At 36.9% G+C, this 24,952-nt stretch overlaps 1 long non-coding RNA gene across 1 annotated transcript in view; it reads left to right on the top strand.

The window, feature by feature from the left end:
- Positions 1-225: 225 nt before the first annotated feature.
- Positions 226-24,952, top strand: part of LOC111825153 — a 25,506-nt gene continuing 779 nt past the window's right edge. The window contains exons 1-3 of the long non-coding RNA XR_002828271.1: positions 226-513; positions 15,601-15,665; positions 18,118-18,282. This is a non-coding gene — a long non-coding RNA (uncharacterized LOC111825153). The remainder of the gene's footprint in view (positions 514-15,600; positions 15,666-18,117; positions 18,283-24,952) is intronic.

The raw sequence follows: 24,952 nt of genomic DNA, 5'->3' as shown, positions 1-24,952 counted from the left end.
CCGGTTACACGGCTGCATGAGGTTTTGTTGGCATGAAGACTTTTTAGTCCTTGCCAACACTGAGGGTGCCTGCGTACTTCTTGGCAAACATCAAACTACTTCTGCTTCCTTTTAAGAAATAGGTCCATATTTATAAATTGTTCTTAGACATACCCACCTGATTACTTATTGCTTTGCTTTCCCATCTACATACTTAGTGCTTTGCTTTTCCATCTACTTATTCTTTCTTCCTAAAGTGAAACTGTAGCCATCCACCTGCCCTCTCATCCTGGTTTCAGGTGAGGAATTATGAATTGTGGGTGTTGTAGTCTTCTGCCTTTTAGGATTTCTGGTTGGGCAGCCTGGAGCTACACTGGGAGGACTTCGAGTCCCAGGTGGCTCTGTAAGCTGCAGTTCAGGTGCCACACGCAGAGCAAGACATGTTTGAAGAGAGCCCTTGGTTTACGCAGAGTGACTTTCATTCACTAACATGATGTTCCTGAACTGAAGAGGCTTGGGTTCATTTCCACAACTGTAAGTGTTGTTTTCAAAAATTAATATTCTTTTCCCTATTGATATATAATACACATAGGAAATTGTGTCATTTCCAGAACAACTGAAGAAACTAAATGCTTCTTCCTTTCCAAGCAGAGCTTTATATTTTGTGAATTTGTGGGACATGATTTAGAATAAACTTTGACACATGGAATAGGATACCTTGAGACATGATATAAAATAAAATAATTTATAAAAAGAGGAGGGAGATATGCAACATCCAAAATCAAATGTAAAAAAACCCACTTTGCTTTGCTTCAAATATGTAGATGGTTGAAAACCTCTGAAAATTGTAACTATTTCAAAAAACAGCCAGTTGTGTTGAAGAGAATGTGGGCATTGAAGTCAGGTGAAGTTGGATTCAGTTGCCCCTCTGATTTAAATATGTGACCTTTGACAAGATGTTTCACCTTGTTGAAACTCAATTTCCTCATTTGTAAAGTTGGCATAAAACCTACTTCACTGGGTTACTAGAGTGAAATTAGCATAGTGCATTGTACTAAATAGATAATTAGACAATAACTGATAGAGGATGAACTCTCTTCTTCCTAATTAAGTTTCAGTTGAACTTCAGAAACAGATTAAAGAGACAAAAATATCGTATGAGTTAACTATGTGAAATATCTAGACTAGCAAATTCATAAAAACACAAAGTAGAATGGTGGTTGCCAGTGAGTTAGGGGGAGGGAGAAAATAGGAAATGTTTAATGGTGTAGAGTTTCAGTTTCGCAATTTGAAGACATTCTGGAGATTGGTCACACAGCATCACAAATATACCTAACACTATTGAACTGTACACTTATAAATGGTTAAGATGGTAAATTTTGTATTATATATATTTTCACTACAATTTTTAATAAGAAGACAGAGAATTAAGGTGTCACTGACTCCTTAAATAATGTTCAAGTCTATTTTCAGTGGATCTAACTTCAGGATTGATACTGGATCACCTATGTTTATGCCTAGTTTTTACATAACAATAATTAATAGTGATTATGATGTATTTCTGGTATATTCTTAAAGTTGTCTTGACCTTTGTGGTGATCCTTTTTATACCGTCCTTAATTTAATTATGTGATTACCTCTAATTCATAACAGTTATTTTTAATATGATTTCATGGATACTGACAGATATAGCAATTATGAAGTCATAATTATTAGTTACAACTTACTTGAAAACTTTACATACAACCAAAAGTATTACTTATTGCAGCTTTCTCACATTGCCTGTAGCTTATTTATAAACAGATTATTTTTGTGTCTGTGCCCCCAGGATAACAAAGACTATTAAGACAGTGAAACACCATCTTATTTTAAACTGTACTAGCTAATTTGGAGTACAAAAGACAATTTAAGGTTTTATTTATTTTAAACATTAAAGCATGTCATTATTGACTTTTTGGAAAACCTTTTCTTGAAAAACCACTCAAATGCCTAACTGTCCATTAAAACTAATTAACCTCTATGGTATTTGGTGACAACAACCAGTATCTGTGATGAGTGTGCAACATTTTGCATGTGATATATTTAAATGAAAATTCTCTGATGAGCTATATAAGCAAGTCCAGGGTAGTATTAGAATGAAAACGAAGGAGAAAGAAAGTTTCAAAAGCACTTGATAAATATAGTTTATTGTTTGAGAGGGCAGTATTGGTTTTGCTGTTGAATACCTTTATGGTCTACTCTCTCTAGGAAATGTCATTTATTAATTTAACAATTACTTTGAACAATCCTAAAATGTTCTTCCACTGGACTTGAGGTTAAAGAGTGACTGAGCCATGGCCCTCATGGGAATCCTGGTATAATAGAGGAGATATGTACTCATAAAAACTTAAAGAGAGGAAGTGCTAATCCATGCCATTTCTGGTATCACTGTTGGTTAATTCCCACTCCTTAGAAGATATGATGCTCAGTATAATGGGATTAAAAAGAAGCCTCCATAAATATTTGCTTGAATTGTAATCATTGGAGACCAGAAAAAAATAAGTTGGAAAACTTATATATGAGTCTCTCAAAAGAAGAGTGGAGTGACTTCCCAAAACACCCAGGAATGTACACCCAGCATGCCAGTGCATAATTCAGTAATGGGAAATGTCAAGTAAATACTATATTTGTACTGGGGGGATTTAATTTCTGTAGCAAGGTTGGAAAATGATCCCTATATGTGATCAAACTTTATTGAGCCTTGGAGACAAGAGAAAGGAAGCTAGAGAGGCAAAAAATGAAGGGAGTAGCTTTCTAGAAAATATGGGAAATTGAAAAGTACATGATATATTTGGTAAAGTTAATTTATCCAATCATTAACTCAACAAATAATTTATGAACATCTGTGTGTGAGCTAAAGTGTGGGATATAATATGAACAAGAAAGACAACATCTCTCCCCATAGATGGATGTACTTGAACATGTAGAAGTTAGGAAATGGGGCCAAAAATATGAATGAAAAAAAAAGCTTGTCTGTAATTATGAAGGATTTTGAAATATCAGCTTAAGGAGTGTGCACTTATTCTGAAGTCACTGAGGAATCAGTGTGAGTCACTGTGAGGTGAGTGGAAATATTCATTTACTTATTCAGTAAACATTTATTCTACCTGTGCTTTGCTTAGTGCAGGGGATATAGGGATGGAGGAGCTCCTATTACAGAGGAAGTGAAAGAAACATATTAAAAAGTTGATAATGCCGTGTGATAAACAATACAGTGGTTGCACAAGACACAGATGCCTAACCCAGGCTGGAGAACTGTGGTGAGAAGAGGGATGACCATGGTGAGAGATATTCCAAGATGTTTTTTGGGTTAGAGAAAATGTCTTGAAGAAATTTGACAACTGAGTTTAGTCTTTTATAAAATAGCAACTATGTGCTCTTTTATTTTGAGTTTAAAATGTGGCATGTTCACTCTAGAAAACTTGAGAACCACAGTCAGAATTATGGAGGATATACATCTTTGATATACAAGGAGAGACCAGAGAAATAGTGTATATATCCTGATAGTCTTTTTATGGCTATAATAGATATTAATGATGAATAATTTACAAAAAATGTTATGGGATAATTTTAATTCACTTGACAGTATACTATACATTTCCATATCATTATATAGTCTTCTGTAACATAATTTTAAGTTGCTCATTATATATGATATTATAATTTAACCAATACTCTACTGTTCATCTTTTTCTGTAGCCAGTGTTTGCTATTGTGAATAGTGCCACATTGAACATTGTTATACAAACATCTTAGACATGTTTGATTGCTTTTAGAGGTAAATTTCTAGAATATGAATTATATGTCATATTACCCACTAAAACTCCTGACCATATCATACAAGAGATATAAAGCTCTTATGGGATGTTTATAAGAGACTGAACTGATGAAACCTACATTTTAGAAATATCACCCTTAAAATATTGTGAAGGGAGAATAGAAAAGATGGAGGCAGAAAACTAGGTAGGATTTATCATAGAAATCTAGGTGAGAAAAAAATAGAACCTGCAGAAATGAAGTCACATTATTGATGGAATGTTATAAAAGATGTTAGAGAAATTAATTTTGCAGAAATTGATAGATTGGAGACAGTGACTCAGGGGCAAGAAAGGGATAAAATTGACTGTGGATTACCTCCCAGTTTCTGACATAGGTAACTAACTGGGTGGATGGTAGTGTCCTTGTTCCCTTAGATAGGGAAGATAGGAGAAACAGGTTCAGTTGAGACTAGAAGTCTTTGACGTGCCTGTGACCATCCACATGGAGAAATTGTTTAAGCAGTTGGACAGGTCCAGGAGTCAGGAGTACATATAGGTTAGAAATAGATAGTTGTGGGAGTCAGTGATACCCAAGCATAGCTAGTCATGGGTGTGGATGGGCTCTCCCAGAGGTATTAAGGACTGCTTCAGGAGAAGAGAAGAGAGCTCATGATGGTGCCTCCTGACACAATAGTACTAAAGTTTAATCAGAGGAAGAAATAGCCATACTAGAGACTAACAAGGAGAGGCCAGAGAAATAGGAGGAAATCCAATGAAGTATAGAGTGAGGGAAGACAATAACTTTCCAAGATGGGAGAAATTAACAGTGTCACATGTCACAGAGAGGCCTAAGAATGAAAGGTGTCTTTTACATTTCACTGGCACTTTTGTCTGGAACAGCTTCACTGGAGTGTCAGGGACAGACACTTGAATGTCGTGATTAGAGCTGTGTTTCAATATGATGACTTCAGAGGCAGTGGGTAAATAGGCTTAGGGAAGGAAGAGATGAGAAAATGGGAAGCCAGTGCAACAGAGAGGTCACTGGGGCTCCAGAAATGATGTAATAAGGGCGAATGCAGGACACTGCCGTGGCAAAACGAGACTGACTGTGGTAGTAGGAATTATCAAGCACAAGGATATAATGTATGAGGGAGAGGATGAAGTTTAAGAGGGCTCCAAAATTTTCATCTGATATGCCTGATAAAACCATCAACAAAGGCAGATTTAAGGAAAAGAAATAGGCATTTTTGTTAGTAGAGAAAAGGAAGAGCAGATGAGTTCTACCCTGGAGATGCTGATTTGAGATGCATAGGATATGACAACATTCACATGGAGACATTGTGATGATGGCTTTATGGTTTTGTAGCTCAGGGCAGAGATCTAGGTTAGAGACCAAGATCACTGAGTTTTTCCCATAAATAAAGGGAGGGGGGTGTGGAATCATAGGAAAGGTTGCAATAGCTTGAAGGGGTCACTGAAAGTGAAAAGAACAAGAAAACCATAGGGAATGTTTAAATAAACAGGTAGCATCAGTGGAAATACTGAAGAAAACAGGGAAGAAATTATCAAAGCAATAGTAAGCAAACTACTAGGACAATGGAGCAGAGGAGGGGCAGTTTTAGGTTGCCTGGGTCATGACCAAATCAGCCACAGACAAGACAAGCAGGGAGATGACAAGGAAGACCTTTGGGATATGGGCTAATTTCAACTCTTGCTTTGTCCTGAAAAATACACTTTTAGAATATTTATTGAAATACTGTAATTTATGTTGTCTTGTAAGTTTTTGCTTTCACAATTTCTTTTTTCTTTTGTATGGAACTAAGTACCTAACTTTTTTAAATTCCAAAACATAGCTTTAAATTTCTATTCCTAACTAGATGACAGGAAATATTTTATGACCAAAGTTCTTACACTTCTAGAAAGTAGCCCAATTTTGAACTCATGAAAATTTATCAGAGGTACAACTCTATGTGATCCTCCTCCTCCTCCTCCTCCTCCTCCTCCTCCTCCTCCTCCTCCTCCTTTTTCTTCCTATTCTAAAGAAAATAAATTGTGTTGATTCACATATTAAACTTTTTTTTATTTGCTGAATTTTTCTCCTTGAAAAATTTAGTTCTAGAACTTCAGACGAAGGTGCTAGAAGTAGCCTCTATCCTTTGCTAATTGAAAAATAGCAGAGTGAGCAGGCCCTTCTCACTGGGCTGTTCTCTTTGTGGATGATTTTGATAAACTGAAAATTCAATAAAAATATAATTTGCTTTTTTAAAAATTTTGTTTTATTGCTTCAAGTATTACAAAGAGTATTACATATGTCTCCCTTTTTTTTCTCCCCTTGACCTTCCCCTGGCCTCCCCTACCCCCCAGTGTCTTGTGTCCATTGGTTATGCTTATATGCATGCATACAAGTCCTTTGGTTGATCTCTTACCCCCCCCCAACCCTCCCCCGCCTTCCCGCTGTAGTTTGACAGTCTATTCGATGTTGCTCTGCCTCTGTGTCTATTTTTGTTATTTGCTTTTTAATATCAAGAATCAGGCATCATTTTCCAGATGGAAAAGGTATGAATGTGGTTTTATGTTTTGTCTGTAATCTGGGAAAAGAAAGCATGTTTGTTACAGGTCACCTATTTACTGAAAAATCAGATATATTTATTGTCTTTGACTTTTCATGCAAGTTTCCAAAGGTTCATGTTATAGATTTTATAAATGAGTTAGACAATGATTTGAAAAGTGCACTTCACTTGGACTGGAGTTTAGACACAGCTGTATCAGGATGTCTGGGCTGAAAAAAAAATTTGTGCCCAATAAAGAGACAACATAGTATGTTTAAAAATTGAACTGTGACTGGAGGCCTTAATATGTATCTAAATATATTTACGAAGATATTAAATAAAAAGTTAAAGTAATTCTTACATATAATAAAAAATCCAAATAATATAAAAGCATATCCTATATAATAAAAGCCTAATATGCAAATAGACCGAATGGCAGAATGACTGGTTGCTATGATGCGCACTGACCACCAGGGGCAGAAGCTCAATGCAGGAGCTGCCCCCTGGTGATAAGTGCGCTCCCACAGAGGGAGCACCGCTCAGCCAGAAACCAGGCTCATGGCTGGCGAGCACAGTGGCAGTGGCAGGAACCTCTCCTGCCTCCGCTGCAGGCAGACAGTAAGGAGCAAAGGGTCCCGGAATGCGAGATCCCTGGATTGCGAGAGGGATGTCTGAATGCCCCTTGGGGATCGGGCCTAAGCTGGCAGGTGGACATCCCACAAGGGGACCCGGACTGTGAGAGGGCACTGTCCAGGCCGAGGGACCCTCCCCTGTTCCACCCCCCCCCCTCCCGACCAGTGAACAAATCTCATGCACTGGGCCCCCAAGAGGAGATAAAGTAAGTTGAAATGCCTGGTTTCAGACTCCCATCTGAGTCCTCTCCTCAGGACAGCATGACAGCTTTCAGTTTCTTTGGAAAGCTTCCAGTAATAAACATTCTAAGCATATGGAATGTCCTTTAGTTTCCTGTTATGGTGATTGACTCATATCATTGCATATGAAGAGACCACATAGTTCTTTACCACATGGTTATGGATATGCCCGAGTTTATTTATTGGTTTCATATTGATGATTTTTATTTTTTTAAATATATTTTTATTGATTTCAGAAGAAGGGAGAGGAGAGAGAGAGAGAGAGAGAGAGAGAGAGAAAGAAACATGAATGATGAGAATCATTGATTGGCTGTCTCCTGCACGTCCCCTACTGGGGTTGAGCCTGCAACCCAGTCAGTGTCCTGACAGGGAATCGAACTGTGACCTTCTGATTCATGGATTGATGTTCAACCACTGAGCATCATATTGATGATTTTTTAATGTAATTTCTAGTCTTTAGCTGATATTAACACAGCTGTAGTGATCAAAGCTGTTAAATTGGAAAATTTGACTTAGATTCTAAGATAATAGATGTCAGATACCAAAAAGATATATCTGACTAAAATCCCAAATGGAGATATTTTCACAATTCCTGATATGCTCACCCACTCCCTGGTTTTAAAGAAAAATAAAGAGATAAAAACACTGAGAGGATTTTGTGAGAATGCTTTTTGGATAGCTAACCCAATGTAGAGAGGTAGAAATGAGGGAGGTTGCTTTTTATACCTGAAGCTTAGAGAAACTGTACCCTGCAAAACTGGTATTTTTCTGTTAGAAAATGAGAGTTGAGGGAGGCCAGCTGACAGAAGAATTAGACGCATTGCTCAATGTACAGGTAGTTGTAAGCTTGTGAGGATACCCCAAAACTCATTCATGTACATGTACGCGCGCGCACACACACACACACACACCTTACACACAGTATCAGCAATAAATATTGCAGAGGCAAAGCCAGCTTACAATTAGAGCAGTAGATTAAAAATGTTCTGTTTTATTTCTCCCTTTTCTTCCTCATTCTCCAACTTTAGAGGCTTCAGTAACAGGAGCTTGCAAGTTGGGTGATGGAGGAGGTGAGGAAGAAAAAGAGACTTGCGCTGTACCCTCCTCAGAAGGCTGTAGACTCACAGGGTGGGAGTGCAGGGAGATCTGTCTTACCCTTGAAAATTGCTATGCTGATGGAAATATTGGATGGGGCATTCTAATTTATGAATCAAAACTGCATTTTGCAACTTAAAGTAACCACAGGATTTTCTTTAAATCTAAGAGTGACCATAAGATACTTGGGGCCAACTGGGGAATTTTCATCAGTGGTATTAGAAAAAAACTCCCCACAGTGAATGCATTTTTAAAAGGAAAGTGGTGGCCAAAAATATAATTGCATTCTGATTTGTCTCACAAATTGTGTTAAAAATGGTTATATACCTATCTGTGCCTACATATAAGGGAAATTCATTTTTTTAAAAAAATTCTTTTTAAATGTATTTTTATTTATTTCAGAGAGAAAAGAAGAGGGAGAGAGAGAGAAACATCAATGATGAGAGAGAATCATGGAATTGATCGGCTGCCTCCTGCCCCACACTGGGGATTGAGCCAGCAACCTGGGCATGTGCCCTGACTAGGAATGTACCCTGAGCTCCTTATTCATAGGTCAGTGCTCAACCACTGAGCCATGCGGCCAGGCAGAGAAACTCATTCTTAAACAAGGAAAATATACTAATCAAAGGATTTCCAGAGAGTTAATTAACTTGATGTAGGAACAAATTAAACACAAACCACTAGCTACCTGTCTTTTAAATTAATTTAAATTACCTAATACAAAATTCAGTTCCTCACTTGCACTATCCATGTTTCAAATGTTCAATAGCTACATGTAGCTACCGATTACATGATTTGACCAAACAGATATAGAACATTCCCCAAACCACAGAACTTTTGGTCCTTATCACAGGCATTACACCATTTATTTCTCACAAAACATGCTAGAAAAGGGATAGCTATTATTCCCACTTAATAGATGTAAAAATCAAAGTTCAGAGAGGTTTAGAAACGTGATCAAGTTCTTTCATTCCAGGTCCCATGTTCTTTCTTCTAAGCCACATCGGTCAACCCTCAAGGCAAGTATAAAATATAAAATTGACTTCACTATACTTTCAAAATGCATGTAGGAATATTCTGAAATCTAAGAATCCCTAAGGAAGCTTTGCTCTTCTCCATATCATTACTGGATTTGTGGGAAGCACAATCTTGTAACTAGTGTCTAATACCTCCTATTTTACAGCACATAAAATTTATTCACTGACATAGATTCAATTAAGAGACTTTTAGTGAATGCTAAAGGTTTTAGTAGCAACAGCAAAGTACTAAATAACAACATTTACCTATATTATCCCTTCACTTTGGTATATGGCTCTTTAAGAAAATAATCACTGACTTGGTTATGCACAGATTGCTTTGAGACCAGATTTACTTTCTGGTCTTTTACAAATGAAGAGAAATGAAATTCATAATAAAACTATCGGTTCACACTAAACATCTAGCAGTGTATGGGGATAACTGTTTTATTGGAGAGAGAAAATACAGGAGCAATTAAAAAAAAAACTAAAGATGATTAGCAGTCCGTGAGTTATGAACACCACCCCTCTTCCTTAATAGGAGGTCTGAGAGGTCCAACTGGCTCATAGACTAAGGGTGTGACCTCTAAGTTGTGTGTCCCTAGATGCTGAAGCTCAAAAATGAAATGTAAGTATGTCTTGAGTGTAAGACCTCAAGGGAAGACTTGTAATCTTTAGGGGGCTCAGGAGTAGAAGATGAGGAATGAGTTGGGCCCTGTCCCCTTCTCTCCATTCTCACCCCTACTTTCCTAATTCAGGCGGCTGCCACCTCTCCTTGCCTCTAGTTCTGCTCCACCTTTTGCTTTCCATTTTTCTAAAATGTAAATCATAGACAGGATCATGTTACTCCCTTAATTTAACTCCTCTGTGTCTTCTTTCTTATTGGCTAAAGTTCAAGCTCCTGGGGCTGTCTCATAAGACCATTCAGGACCAGTCCCTGTTGGCCTCTGCATCCTTTCCCCTTGCTACTTCCCCAGACCTCCTACCTCTGTTCCTACCCCACTGCTATGGCCCAGCCTTCCTCCACTACTTCCTGTTTCCTGAATGTTCACTCTTATGTTCATGGCCTGTGTATCACATTCCTTTTACTTGAAGCACTCTTTACCCTTCTTCTCCCTACAAACCCCAGTGTGGACTGGCATTTGAAGCTAGACAGCTCAACCTTCACAACCCACTTCATAAACACTACATGACACCATGGGGCAGAAAAGCCTCGCCTGTCCTCTTGTATATCATGATCCGTCTGCTACTTTCATTCCTCTCTTTTTCATACCAAAAGATTGTGTCCACCTTCCTCTGGGTATGACCAGTACCCATCAAGATCATCTTTATATTTGATTTATCAATTCAGATGACATTGCTCCACATCTCTCCCTTTAGAATATATATTTTTAATAAGGAAACATAAAAATAGAAATCCATCATTACAAATAATACCCAGTCATCTTTGAAGACTTTAAAAAAGAGAGCTAAACCACTTAGGTTGACACTTTCCTAGATGCAGAGTGAAATTACAAATATTCAAAAAAGGATATAGCACATCCACTGACCTATCAGAGTGGATGTTAGCCAGTATATGGTATCCAGGTATTCTCACTGAATATCCACTCTGCCTGGAAGCAGATGATAGGCATGCAAACATTGGATAGACCCATGTTTCTAGGCTAGCATGGCAAGGGATGTCTTTTAGCTATGAGGCAATGGGAATTTCTCCTGACTCAAGCAAAATAGGAAATTGGGTACAGATTGTTGAGTGCATTGTTTTGGCTCCCCTTTTATATAATTGCTTTCTCTCTCTCATGTCTTGAATTGAGTTAAGCCATTTCCTAAAGTTGAAATTCCCTATAATTAACCTGTGCACTTTTGCCTGTTGCAATTTGACAATAATTTACTTTTTCTTCCAGGATTTGTTGTTATGAGTAAATTGATTGAGAATGTTGATACTAGAGGTCTCTCAGTAACTTCTTTTTTTCTTGGATGTTATCATATTTTTCTTCAGTTTTTATCATTATTTTGAAATATAACTTAGTGTTTGTTAATGAAAGATATTTTTATGTTTATATGTAGCTCTCCATTTCTAGTAATAATTTAAATGAGTATAGGAGTGTAAATGCATGTGTGTGTGTGCATGCAAAGTGGTATAGTCATTTGTTTTTCCTTCATTATCTTGCTAATAAGTGTATAGGATGTGTTTAAATCAAAACTTCTTTATAAAACTCTTTTCTAAAGGCCTTTTTCCTTTATGAAACTATATATATATATATATATATATATATATATATATATAATTTACAGCTTTCTTATTGATTCATTTTATAGAACACCTAGTGTTATTTATTTCTAAATTTATTTTAAACATTTTCTTAATAAATAAGAATTATTTATTTAAAAATACAGTCTATTTTATTATTAAAAGAAGGTGGTAAGGACTGAAGTGGATTCTGTAGTATTATCTTTGAATGACATTTTATGTGCTCTTGACTCACCTCTGTAAGTTCTTCATTCATTGTCTTGTTTACTTCTCATGTTAGTAAATGCTCTGTTGTTGCTGGGTGTTTCCCGTTTAACTTGAGCCATTTCATTTTACTAGTAGAGCATGGTTCTGAAGTGGATTGCTTCCTGATGATTATGTGATGATCTCCTTAGTGTTGTTGGAGGGTGTGGTGGGAGAGCAACGGGTTGTCTTCAGGCCAAGAAGGTGCCAGAATGGCCATTATGCTGAGCAAGGCAAGCCAAGCCAGGGCTTTCACCTGTATACTTCACTGCTGTCTCCTGCATTAAATGGCTGCCTCTGACACTCCACACACTCCCAGATCTCTTCATGGTGTAATCCCCTTATGCCTCAGATATCTTTAGCTGGGATGATGCCTACTTTCTTCATGCATCTGAACAGGAGAAGGTCAAGTCTGCCAACTCTTTATCTGTGGGCCACATTCCCACCTTCATAGCTAACGATTTTTCCTTCTACTCCCAGTTTCATTGTGCAAGCTTTGTATAAGCCACATAATCTGTCTGTGTCTCAATTTCTTATCTGCAAAAGGAGCTAATAGCATTGGCTACTTTTCCTATAAGATAGTCCTGAAGATTGATAAACCGGCATTCTAAAGCACAAGTATCTAAGGTGATAGGCCCTCCATAAATTCAGATTACTATTATTACCATCCTCCCTTTTTACTGCCAGAAAAATAACTCACATAGGATCTGGTATCTACAGAGGGCTTTGCATTTTTAACGTATTTTATAATGCTCAATAATTTAGAAAAGCCTCTCTCTGCATAATCTCATCATCATACTTCTATGTACAAAGGATTCACTCAGTGCCCTCTGTAGATCTCTCTTTGTCATGAACTCTTCCTTGTTTTACCAATTCAGATTATCTTTTAGTCCTATTTGGTTTCTCATTTGAAAGATTTGTTCTATATCAAGACTGCTTGAGGTGTATGGGATGACTTGGATTTATTCTTCTGATTGAATTAATTGGATAATCTATATGTCATTTGACTTATCAATTGGTGATCCTTATAAAAATCTTGCTTCATTAAAGGTAACTGGAGAGATTAAAGATGAGATTGATATAAGAATGGAGAACTCCATGATAAAGGCTAGGACCAGGGGCAGACTTCAGGAGCTTATCAAGACATGACTACATAACCAAAGGGTGGAGCCTGGACAAAATATTTACTTGTCTGGATAAGCCTTAGTGTTTACATTGGCCAATTGATCCCTTTTCATCTCCTCCTGGCCTCTAGGAGACCAACATCCAATAAACTTGAGTCCTTGGCAGTCCTGCTTTGTTCATTGTTTATATCCTGAACTAGTCTGATACATTTGATTTCTTTATTCCTCTTGATCTCCCATCCAACGCCTCATTCTAGTTCAGAAAAGCCCCTGGGACTTTACTCAGGCACTAGTTTAATTAGTGCCAGGTTTTTCCCAGCACTCATGAAAGGGGATCAGACATTGCTTTGATCAATATCTTTTTGGCAATGGTTTGCTTTTCCCCCCACCACTCTCCTCCATGTCCCTGGTATCGGGGACATCCAGATATATGTAGTCTTCTTGAGGTTTCTTTGCTAATATCCAAACTTCAGGCCTTCCCCTTCCTTCCTCTACCTGGATGAGCCAGTGTGGTAACTGGAAGACAATCTGCCCTAATGACTTTACTACTTCAGGGTTTCACCGCTAGAGAGTGGTGGTATCTTCGTATGATCCTTGAAATTTTTAATGTTGAAATGGTTTTTATTAAACAAATATTTCTATCAATGACATCACCTATATGTTCTAGTGGACAAAATAAGCCTATGTATGTAACATAAAAAAAATGAAAACAAACAATAAATTGTAGCTTTGGAAGCATTTCTCATAAAAGCCAATATGTTCAAGTCTACAAAAATTGACTCTAACTTTTCTGTGCTTTCCTGTTCCATCTGAAAAATTGAATATGAAAAATTGTGACTTTGAAATTTGTAGTTCAAATGTGGCTTTAAAAAACTTTATATGATGTATCTGCAGTTTGTCTGAAATCTTTGTATGTCATATAATAACATTATATTTCTTAGTTTTTGTCTGGAAACTTTTGTAAAATAAACCGTGCTCTCAAGCTTATTCATTCCTCAGTTTATTGATTGCTGGTACACAGAGACATGTGCAGCTTTTACTAACAGACAATAGAATTTGGTATGTATAATGTTAAAAATCAAAGTCAGGTCAACATTTTAAAATGGTCAAGAAAGAAAAACAAGTTATCACTAAGATTCCACAGAATCTTTATCTTATCTGTGCTCATTAAATATAAAAAATGCAGAGCCATCCAATTCTTTTCTCAGAGGTAAAAAAAAAAAAGATATTTTAGGGGACAGAACCAGTGGAAAGCAAATCTGAAAAGAATAAAGGACAGCACCTCCCTGGATAGGCCGGGGAGAAGTAGGAAAGAGAAAATAATGTTTGCATCATTGTTGAGTTTTAAAAAATCTCAGACTGTCTTTAACTTTTAACAAAATACCAAATCATTGACCCCTTTTCAAGAGAAATACCATAGTTTTAAACCAATAGTGGGGTTGATTTCTCAACTGTGACAAAAATAAACATCTGGCAATCAGAGAAGTGTTTTTAGAAAATCCATTGTCCCATTTTTCTATATTTATAAAAGGAGAAACTGAAGTTGATCAATAATATTCAAATATGTACCGTGGAAAACTATGAGCTCCGTGGAGTGACAGCAGAGCTCCTCATTAGGGGGAAAGTGGTGGTAACAAGGTGAGGGGTGGAGGCTATGCTCCCCTTCCCTTTCTGCCAGATGAACTTTGCTCTTATATATTCATTTTCCAACTGTATTTAAGTTTTGAAGAAATTGGTTCATGTATGAGAGGATGATGTTTGCAACCATTCACTTAAGTTATTGCTAAGGTCTTTTCAGTTCAGAATTACTGCTAAATCTTTTCAGTTTTCAATGACCATTAATGATAATATATATTGCATATAATACACACATATACATACATCAACACACTTTGTTATATACAACTTTTCCCCAGTATAACTTGAAGTACCCAATCATATAAGTACGTATACATTAAAATTGAAAACCATTAACAATAAAGCTAAGCCTCACATAATAATGTCAAGGCATGGTGATTAGGGAGGAAATTAAATATTCAACAAATAAACAACTGGGATATGGAAAGTTACTGGAAAATGCATAAAAACCTTGCCTAAGTTTCCTTAGTAGCCAAGGTAAAACCCAATGCATGAGAGGGTACCAGTCTTTTATAAGAGAAAACATTAACATTAGGAGGAAAAAACTTTTCCTATCCTAAACTCTGAGAAAAATTTGCCATACATAGCTTTATATGATGACACAATGGGCAAATTCCCTGACTAAACTTTTACAAAAATAATAGAGAAACTTTATATATAGTGGCATCTCATCTTTATCATGAGTAAAAACCAAGGAGGTAGTGCTAAGCCATCATTTTGTAAAGGCCACTTTGACAGGAGGCTGGAGTAATATGCTTTACTTTTGATTGGAATTGATTTGGGGGTGAGACTACGAGAACTGTATGCTGTGAGTGGTTCGCTGGACCGTGGCCAGAGATGGCAGAGGCTCTCAGGTAGCACCTGAGTGATTCAGGTTTAAGCTTTTGGGTGCAGTGAAAGGAGTGAGGCCTACTTAAGAGGCCCTTCACACCCCTTCCATGAAGCCAAATAAGTGTTCTTCCTGTTTCTCTCTAATAAAAACTAAGGAGAAAGAAAATGAGAAGTGGCCATGACTTTGTTGTACTTTTTTTCTCAGTTTGAAGAAAAAAGAAAAGCTGGTTTCCCTGCCTCTGTCATTATTGAGCAGTGTGTCAGAACCTGGTAATTATTTTCCATTTCACTAGTAATATATAAGCATACTTTATCCCTGAAGTTCATTAGTACTGTGGTTTGTGATTTAATTATTTTTAGCTCATATAGCTAGCATAACCAGGTTACCTTTTGCAGGGATAATTTGTGTTAGTGTGCGTTTCTTTACTCCTTGAAAGGAGCATATTCTGTTATTTCTTGCTACTTAAGCAGACTACCCCCAAACAGCGGCTCAGAACAAGCATTTTATTATATCTCACAAATAGGTAGCTAAGAGATTTAGGTCGGGATTGGCTGGGTGGTTTTATGCTCAGTATAGTATGAACTGTGGCTCTGGGCTTGTAGGTGGGCTGGACTGGAGGGTTCAAGATGGCTTCACATTCACCTCTGGCACTTTCCAGGGATGACTAGAAGTCGGGGCTCAGTTGGGACTGTCCGCCAGAGCATTTATACGTAGACTCTTCAACCTGGTGGCCTCAGGGCAGTTGGAATTCTTAAATGGCAGCTGGTTTCACCTAGAGCAGCGGTTCTCAACCTGTGGGTCATGACCTTTTTGGCGGTCGAGCGACCCTTTCACAGGGGTCGCCTAAGACAGTGGTCTGCAAACGGTGGCTCGTGAGCCACATGCGGCTCTTTGGCTCCTTGAGTGTGGGTCTTCCACAAAATACCATGTGCAGGTGCGCACGTATAGTGCGATTGAAACTTTATTAAGTTAATTTTACGGAACGTTGTGGAGTGAAAGAAGATGTAGTGTCAAGGATTGAGAAAGGTATGTTGCGATGGTTTGGACATATAGAGAGGATGAAGGAAAGGAGATAGACAAAACAAGTATACAAGACGAGTGTGGATGGGAGAGTTGGAAGGGGTTGACCTCAATCAGATTGAGGATGTTTTTAGCAAAGGCCAGCTTAGGAGTACCCTAATTAAGTTAATAACAATGTACCTACCTATATAGTTTAAGTTTAAAAAATTTGGCTCTCAAAAGAAATTTCAATCGTTGTACTGTTGATATTTGGCTCTGTTGACTAATGAGTTTGCCGACCACTGGCCTAAGACCATCCTGCATATCAGATATTTACATTACGATTCATAACAGTAGCAACATTAAAGTTATGAAGTAGCAACGAAAATAATTTTATGGTTGGGTCACAACATGAGGAACTGTATTTAAAGGGCCAGAAGGTTGAGAACCACTGACCTAGAGCAAGTTTTCCAAGAGACCTAGTCAGAGGCTCCAAGGCTTTGCATGATAGACGTGGAAATCCCAACACATTGCTTTTCTTGCATTCTATTAGTCCAGCAAACCACTGAGGCCAGTCTAGATTCATGGGGAATCTCAATAAGAGGATAGCTAAGAATTGAATTAGAAGTCATTTAATATACCACAGACTAATAAATTTTTTCTTGTATACTTCTTGTATAAATTATCTGCTCAACAACATCATCTATTGGTTTGAGTAGAACATTAACATGGCTTTATGACAGTAAGAAAAGATAGATATAATTTAGTAACTTGCATAAAATTACTAAATGTTCCTTAGTAAAGTTGAAAAATTATAATTTCTTCAATAGTAGGCTTAAATAAAAACATTAGTTTATAGTAATATATATACATATTATGTATTATATATATCATATCCTCATCTTCTATTTTTATTATTTCCTCCTTTAGTTAAATGATAAAAATGAGATGCCAAATTCTCATTTGCAAGTTTAGGTGTAGTCATATTAAATAAATACTACAGAAAAATTGACATAGAAAAGAGGAGATGTGCCAGCCACTTGCCTGTTTGCCTCCAGCCTCCATCTCTACCAGTTGATGCTCTTCTATGTATTATAGATTTTCCATACCCTACAGATTACCTTTGCAGGTTGTTATTGTCAGCAAGATTCCAGTTTGGTCTTGCAAATGGGAGGTCCTGGCAAGAGACTGAGAAAAGAAGGAGGGGAAAAGAGACTCATTTTCTGTTTTCAGCTGCTGGGCCTCTATCCCCAGCAGCACAAAGCTGTGAACTATAGCATCCTCTGGCCATTCCAGTAGCTTTAGTACAGAATTCTGCCTAGCATCCAGCACTCGTGCCTCCTCAGGTACCCCAGCGCCTGCCACGTGGAGTTCCCCTTGGCTATACCAGCACTTGTCAGCAGAGCTGAGTGGTACCTCCTCAGCAGTTCCAGCACCAGTTCTGTAGGTCCCAGTGTATTTCCCAACTAGTGTGTTCAAGACACCTCGTCCCAGCTGTCCAAGCACCTGCTGCATGGCCCTCATCCTTGGTCCAAATCTGATTTAGGGACCCCATGCTTAGTGTTTCAGTACTTCTCGAGGCACTCTGGAAATACAGTGGCAAGCGGGTTCTGGGTTCTACCACCTCCTCCTCCCTTTTGTTTCCCTGGCCGTGGGGGTAGTAGCTGCTTCCTGTAGGTATCCATATCTAGGTTAATTCACTTTCGCTTTTTGTTCTTTCAGCTTTCCACTTCCTGTGGATAGAAAGACCTCATATGGTTTCTATTTTTTCTTACTGGACCCTGAGTGCCACAGTAGGTGCTGTGTTGCTGCTAGTCATTTGCAGAGATGGATAAAATGTTCACTAAGAAAAAATGTTCAGATAAGTGAAACTGGTGTGACAGAAAGGTGAGCAGGTCGTTCATCAAATATTAGCTTTGTGTTTATAGGGTAAGTTGTGTTTTTCAAGGAAAGACTATATTGTCACAAAACAGAAAGCAAACATTATTGGGAGTAGTGTGTGTGTGTGTGTGTGTGTGTGTGTGTGTGTGTGTGTGTGTGTGTGTTTGTGTGTGTGTGTGTGGTCAGTGTCAAATTGGATTTTATATCAGCAGAAGTCATAGGAGTAGGTCTATTGGTCATTCTGTCATTAGAAGTTCACAGACAGGCTTTCAAAAAAGAAAAAGTACTTATTATTAGGAAAAGGGCTTATGATGAAAATCCTTTCATGCTTCTTGGTTTGACAAAAACCTAACAGATTTTGGCTTCGTTGCTGTTTTGAAGCTGTGACCTTCGCCAGAGCTTTCATGCTTTAGAATTATCTGTGCAGGCTGGGGGGGGGGGGAAGGCACAGGCAATTCCTTTTTGAACAAAAGAATCAACCAATAGGAATGTTTATTTGTTATACCTTGACTCTTATATTCACTTGTCAGCTCTGCAAAATTTGTACCAAGAAAAAAACTTTTATTTAATGTTAAGATCCAGTAATAATTTGTTAGTTAATTTTTGGCTTTAAATATACTATGCTAAACAATAATTAAAATATTAGGATAAAAATGTTTTGGGTAAAGGAAGTTAAGTGGAAAACCTTAAAATTAAACATTTAATTTGGCATCACTATAATTATATTTGATGTTCACTAGAAAATAATGATTTGGAATACATATATTTGAGCAAACATAAAATGGCCCTGGTTTATTTTTTAGCACTGTAAAGCTGGTCAGTTAGATAATTATCTTTCTATCTTTAGAGTACCACTTATTTATTGTTAGTCCATCTCCTAGATGTCCTTCTTTTATTATTAAGTCACTTTGGGATACGAAAGACTGGCCTCCATCAGACTAAGAGCTTATTTATTAAAGCTAGTGGGGGCTTACTTAGAATATCACTTCATGTGACTGTCTCTGTGAGCTTGTAAAACAAATAAGTGCTTGAAATTAATAACCAAACTAGATCAGGAGTGAGCTATTCAAATATTCACAGAATGAGATCTTGGGATGTATGTAGACTAAAGAATGTAGACATTTGCTAGCTCTCAAAGTATGAACCTGAAGATAATTTAGGAAAGTGAAGATATTTTGTGATTGTCTGTTCTACTCATTTACAATGAGCCACTTTAACCCTCTAATATACCATTGATTATAATGCAGATTAGAAGGTAGAAGGATAGATACCAGAGTCTCATATACTTCCCTAGATCTCTGTCTGTCTGTCTACTTCTCTGTTTCTTTCCCCCATCTTATGTTTGCAGGCAGCCTCCTTCACTTTGGGCTAGAGCTGACGGTGTAATTTAACTGTCACTTCTTGATTATCTTTCCAGAGCTTTTGCACTGTGATTGGCATTTAAAACTGATTTCAGAAAGGAAGGGAGAGGGAAAGAGAAAAACATCAATGGTGAGAGAGAATCATTGATTGGCTGCCTCCTGCACACCCCACACTGGGGATCAAGCTCACAACCCAGGCATGTGCCCTGACTGGGAATTGAACCGTGATCTCCTGGTGCTTAGGTCAACCACTAAGCCACACTGGCTGGGCGGTTAGCATTTTTTAAACAAAAGTCAGCCATTCATGTAAACTACCTGTGTGGCAGATTTGCAATAGATTCACAAACTACCTAGAAAACCTTCACAGACTTCTGTTGATTTGTTACACATTAATTTTGGTCTGTTAATCCAGTTATTTCTTTCTCAATTTTTAAGGGGAAATAAAATTTATTCAACATTTACTGTATAATTATTTATTGAACAGCTGCTATATACTAGAAACTATTCTAGGTTCTGGGGATACAAGAGTGAACAAAATAGGCAAAGAAATAAATCTTCACCCTTAAGGAGATTGCATTCTAGTATGGGGAAAATGGGACGTAACAAAATAAATTAGCCACTTATGTAGCATATTTAACTGTTGTAAGTGGTATGGAAAAAAATAAGGAAGAGATATGCAACAATGAATATGTGTTGAGTTATTAATTTAAAATAGAAGGCCAGGGAACTCCTCATTAATGAGGTGCTATTTTAGAAAATATCTGAGATGTTGATGAAATATACAGTGAAAGGGAAAACAGTAAGTGCAAAAGCCCTGAGGCAGAAATGTGCCCTGTGCCATCAAGGAACAGCAAGTAACCTGAGTGGCTGGAGTCATATGAGGAAGGAGAAAGACCCTAGACAGGCAACAGGGCCAGATGCTATTGAGTAGGGCCATACAGGCCATATGACTTTGGCTTTTATTTGGCTGAGAAGTCATTGCAAGGTCTTGAACATGGATGAATAGTATGACCTGAGTGGTATGATCTGACTATTTGAAGGAGACGAGAGTGATAAGTTGTACTGTGTTTGTTGATAGGTCAAGTAAAATTAGAAATAATAATTTACTGTTGAATTTGGCAATAGAAAGTCATAGGTGACCTCAACAAGAGCATTTCTGGTAGAGGAGGGGGTGGGCAAAAATAATCTCTTGGTATAAAAAGAAAGGAAGAAAGTATTTGTAGATAAAGGAGAGAAGGGTGTGTGTGTGTGTGTGTGTGTGTGTGTGTGTGTGTGTGTGTGTGTGTGTTGTATGTCTGTTTTGGCTGCAAAGGGAAAGGTACAGTGAGGTGAAGCAAAATCAAGACAGGTTTGGCTGAATTTTTGTTTAAGATGTCAGAAGTATCAGCATGTTTTTATGCTTATGGGAAAGATGTAATAGAGGGGAATAAACTTGTAATGTAGGAAAGATGGAAGAGTGTTTTTGATGCATTTTCTCTGAGTAGGTCAGCAGGAATGGGACCTGCATACATGTAGATGGGGAGACTTGGCTGGCTGTGCTGTAAACTCATCCACAGTAATATATAATAATGAAAGCATAATATGCTAATTAGACAGGCCATTCTTCTGGACAAAGCCGGGGTTGCAAGGGAAACTTTGGTTCCGGGTGCCGGAGGAAGGAAGGCCTACTCCTGAATTTTGTGCATCAGGCCTCTAGTAGGAAAGAAATCTAAATACATGGCTCCAAATACTTCAAGGCATGTGTTGCAAACAGGTGGAAGATCTCTCTGATGGCTTCTTTTGAAAATTGTTAATAAAATATGAAGCAAGATCAACAGCTTTCTGTATTAGGACAAGTAGTTGGAATGTTAGATTTCACCAATGTATGGTTTCATTAGTTAGTAGGAGAAAGTTAAGGAGGCATACAAGAAGGCAATTTGACTTCCTGTCATTTATGCTGTGAATATAGAAAGAGAAAGTTAGCAGGGAGGCAAGTCAGGTAAGGGGCAGTGAAGAGGTCATAGGATTAGTAGGTTGCTGGACTTATAAGGTGAAAGGATTGCCATGAAATATTAATTCACACTAGAGTTCATCTTCATTTTAAGAATTTTCCTTTGTTCCCATTGTGGTTTCCTATTTATCCTAGTTTTCTATAAATGTCTCCCTCTTTAAAAACTACCTATGATTTAATTATGATTACTTTCTCTGTGTAAAATAATATTTTTATAATCAAATATATCTGCTCAGTAAAAGATGGAAAATATGAAAATAAGTATAAACATTCTTATCACTTAAACACAGTACTAGAAAATTTTGAATATGTCATCCCAATCTTGGTTCTTTCTCTGATTTGATTAAAACACAATAGTAATCATTCTATGCATTTAATTATGTACCATGTTTAATTTTTTTCATCTTACCTTAGTCTATAAGTATGATTCATGTTGTTACATACTTTTATCAAGATTATCTTTACCGACTGCATAATATTTCAATTGAGGTATGTTTAATAATTTACTCAGTTTTGTCCACATTACAGTATATTTAAATTATAGGATATTTTACTTGGCTTATTGCATGTCTTTATGCATAATTTTAAAAATTATTAGTTGGATTCCCTAAGGAATCTTTATAAGTTTATTCTTTCCTACTTCAAACAGGATAATTCAATTTTCAGATATCTTTGTTTTCTTTATGTGAATCCTTCCAAAATTTCCACATAGTATTTCAATTATTTTCACAGTGGATATAAGCACAGAAGACTAATTTTATGTTTTCAGTATTTGGGCTCCTGTTTATATTATTTTACTCATTTCTCAATATGATACTACATTTTTTATGGTGCTCCACCATGACCACAGCCATAAATTCACTCAGTGAACCTATAGTATTATTAAGATAGTAATTTATTTTCATTTTAAGTACTTAGTTCAGTGAATAAATATTTTATATTTATGGACCAATATTTTCTTCTGAAAGTTTCCAGGACCATTTAGAATATTGTCGTTAAGTGACTCATTTATATTGAAAAACAAAACATCCAAGTTAGCAGGTCGCTTAAAAGGATAAAAATGCTTTAAGATTCCAGGGGGTTTGGAGAGACAACATGAGGAACTCAGGGAGAAACACAACCTGTGCGGCCAAGGAGCAAGACTTTAAGGAATTGGACCCCCATTATGGGTGTAACAGGAGCTCTGGTGACATGGTGGTAATTCTTGTAGTTGTTCCCTCAGAAGATCTTCAAGGCCTTTCACATTAGTGACTTCAGGGACACTGATTACTCTGCATGTGGTCACTGACAGTATGGACATCAGGGCAAGATTCTCGGGCTTTGGTTTCTGGCTGTTACTTCCAGATGGATGATATTGGGTAAATTCATTAATCTCTATGTATCTCAGTTTTCTTAACTGCCAAGTGGAGACAATAATATCTTTTACCCCACAGCACTATTGTGCTAGTGAGAAGAGATAACAGGTGTAAAGTACTTATAACCCTGTCTGTGCCCAGTAATTGTTAGCTACTATTACTTACTGCAAATCTAAGTTAATCTACAGTAAGCAATCATAAAAATATCTTTCTGCCTTTCTCTTTTATGCCATGGGGTCATTTTTCCCATCCGCCACTCTACCAGAAATGCTCTTATAAAGGTCACCTATGACTTCCCATTACCAAATTCAACAGTAAATTATTATTTCCAATTTTACTTGACCTATCAACAAATACAGTACAGCTTATCAATCTCTTCTCCTTCAAACAGTCAGATCATACCAATCAGGTCATACCAATCATAAATACAATCATAAAAATGAAGTTGGAATGGCAATACAACATATAATTTAGATTAGAAAACATATGTGGGAATAAAGAGAAATACTACAGAAAATAAAGAGAAAACTCAATAAGAAAACATAACCTTTACATATTTATATGGTTTTAGCAGCAAAGCTCTGAGCCTATGAAGCAAAAATAGAGCAAATTACAAGAAAAGTTGAATTTACAATTTTAAAATCATGGTTGGAAATTTTATCACACCCAGAGCAGAAACTTATAACCAAATGTGTAAAATAATTATAGAGTATACTTGAACAATAGAGTTTTAAAACTTCATCTAACAGATACAAAGGGACTCAGAAATTTCATGCATTAAGTTAGTAATTTGCTCTTTAATTTCAGATTCTCAATTTTTTAAGTGAGAAAAAGAAATTGCTATATATATATATATGTATATATATATATATATATATATATATATAGCTTCAAAATTCATATTTCCTTTATCTATATCATTGTGATTTTGACATGACTAATTCTAATTCTAATGTTCTACTTGTTAGATTTGGAAACTTTCAGTTTTTTAAAATATTGTTTAGCTAAAAATGTTCCTTTAAGTTTACAGGAAATACATTGGCCAATAGATTCAAAGGAGAGATACTTATACTATATAAAGTTTATGTATTAAAAACCCAGATGCTTTTACTAGGAAAATGCTAACTAGGGAGGTATTCTTTGGGATATGTGTGTGATGTGTGTGTGTGTGTGTGTGTGTGTGTGTGTGTGTGTGTGTGTGTTTATTTATTTAGTGAGCTAGAAAATTACCACCTGGAGCATAAGAAAACTCTTTTTGCCTAAGCTACACTCAGAACCAAGGCTTATGCTAAAAGCGGGTCTTTACATTGTCTTAATGTCCAAAGTGCCTTCATCTAGATCTTACAATTCTAAGAGAAAGAAGAATCAAGGAGAAAATAAACCCAACAAAGTATACTGAGGGAGATAGTATTTGTCCCTAAACCGTAAGAGCAGAGCTGGTCTTAGATGTAATCCCTAGCTATACCAGGAAAAGGTTTTTCATTGATCACCCTGAAATTCCAAGTGTAGGGCAGTGTCTTCACCCCTGGAAGGATTGACTTGTAGAGATGGGCATCTTGAGCTGCCATGTATTTTATTATATCTAGTAATATGCTTGTCTAAAACAAAACAAAACAAATATATTCCTGTCACTTTATAATTATGATTTGATGACTCTCTGTCTTCCCTATGCATCAGAATCTCCTGGTAATTTTTATAAAAATGATATCTGGCACAATTCACCATAGCTAAGACTTGGAAACAGCCTAAGTGCCCATCAGTAGATGAGTGGATTAAAAAACTTTGGTACATCTATACAAAGGGAATACTACGCTGCGGTAAAAAAGAAGGAGTTCTTACCATTTGCAACAGCATGGATGGAACTGGAAAGCATTATGCTAAGGTGAAATAAGCCAGTCAGAGAAAGATAAATATCACATGATCTCACTCATTTATGGATATAATGAAAAACCTAAACTGGATGAACAAAA

The sequence above is a fragment of the Myotis lucifugus genome, unplaced genomic scaffold (genome assembly GCF_000147115.1).
Source record: "Myotis lucifugus unplaced genomic scaffold, Myoluc2.0 scaffold_15, whole genome shotgun sequence".
NCBI classification, from domain to species: Eukaryota; Metazoa; Chordata; class Mammalia; order Chiroptera; family Vespertilionidae; genus Myotis; species Myotis lucifugus.
This window is presented reverse-complemented; position numbering and strand designations above follow the sequence as displayed.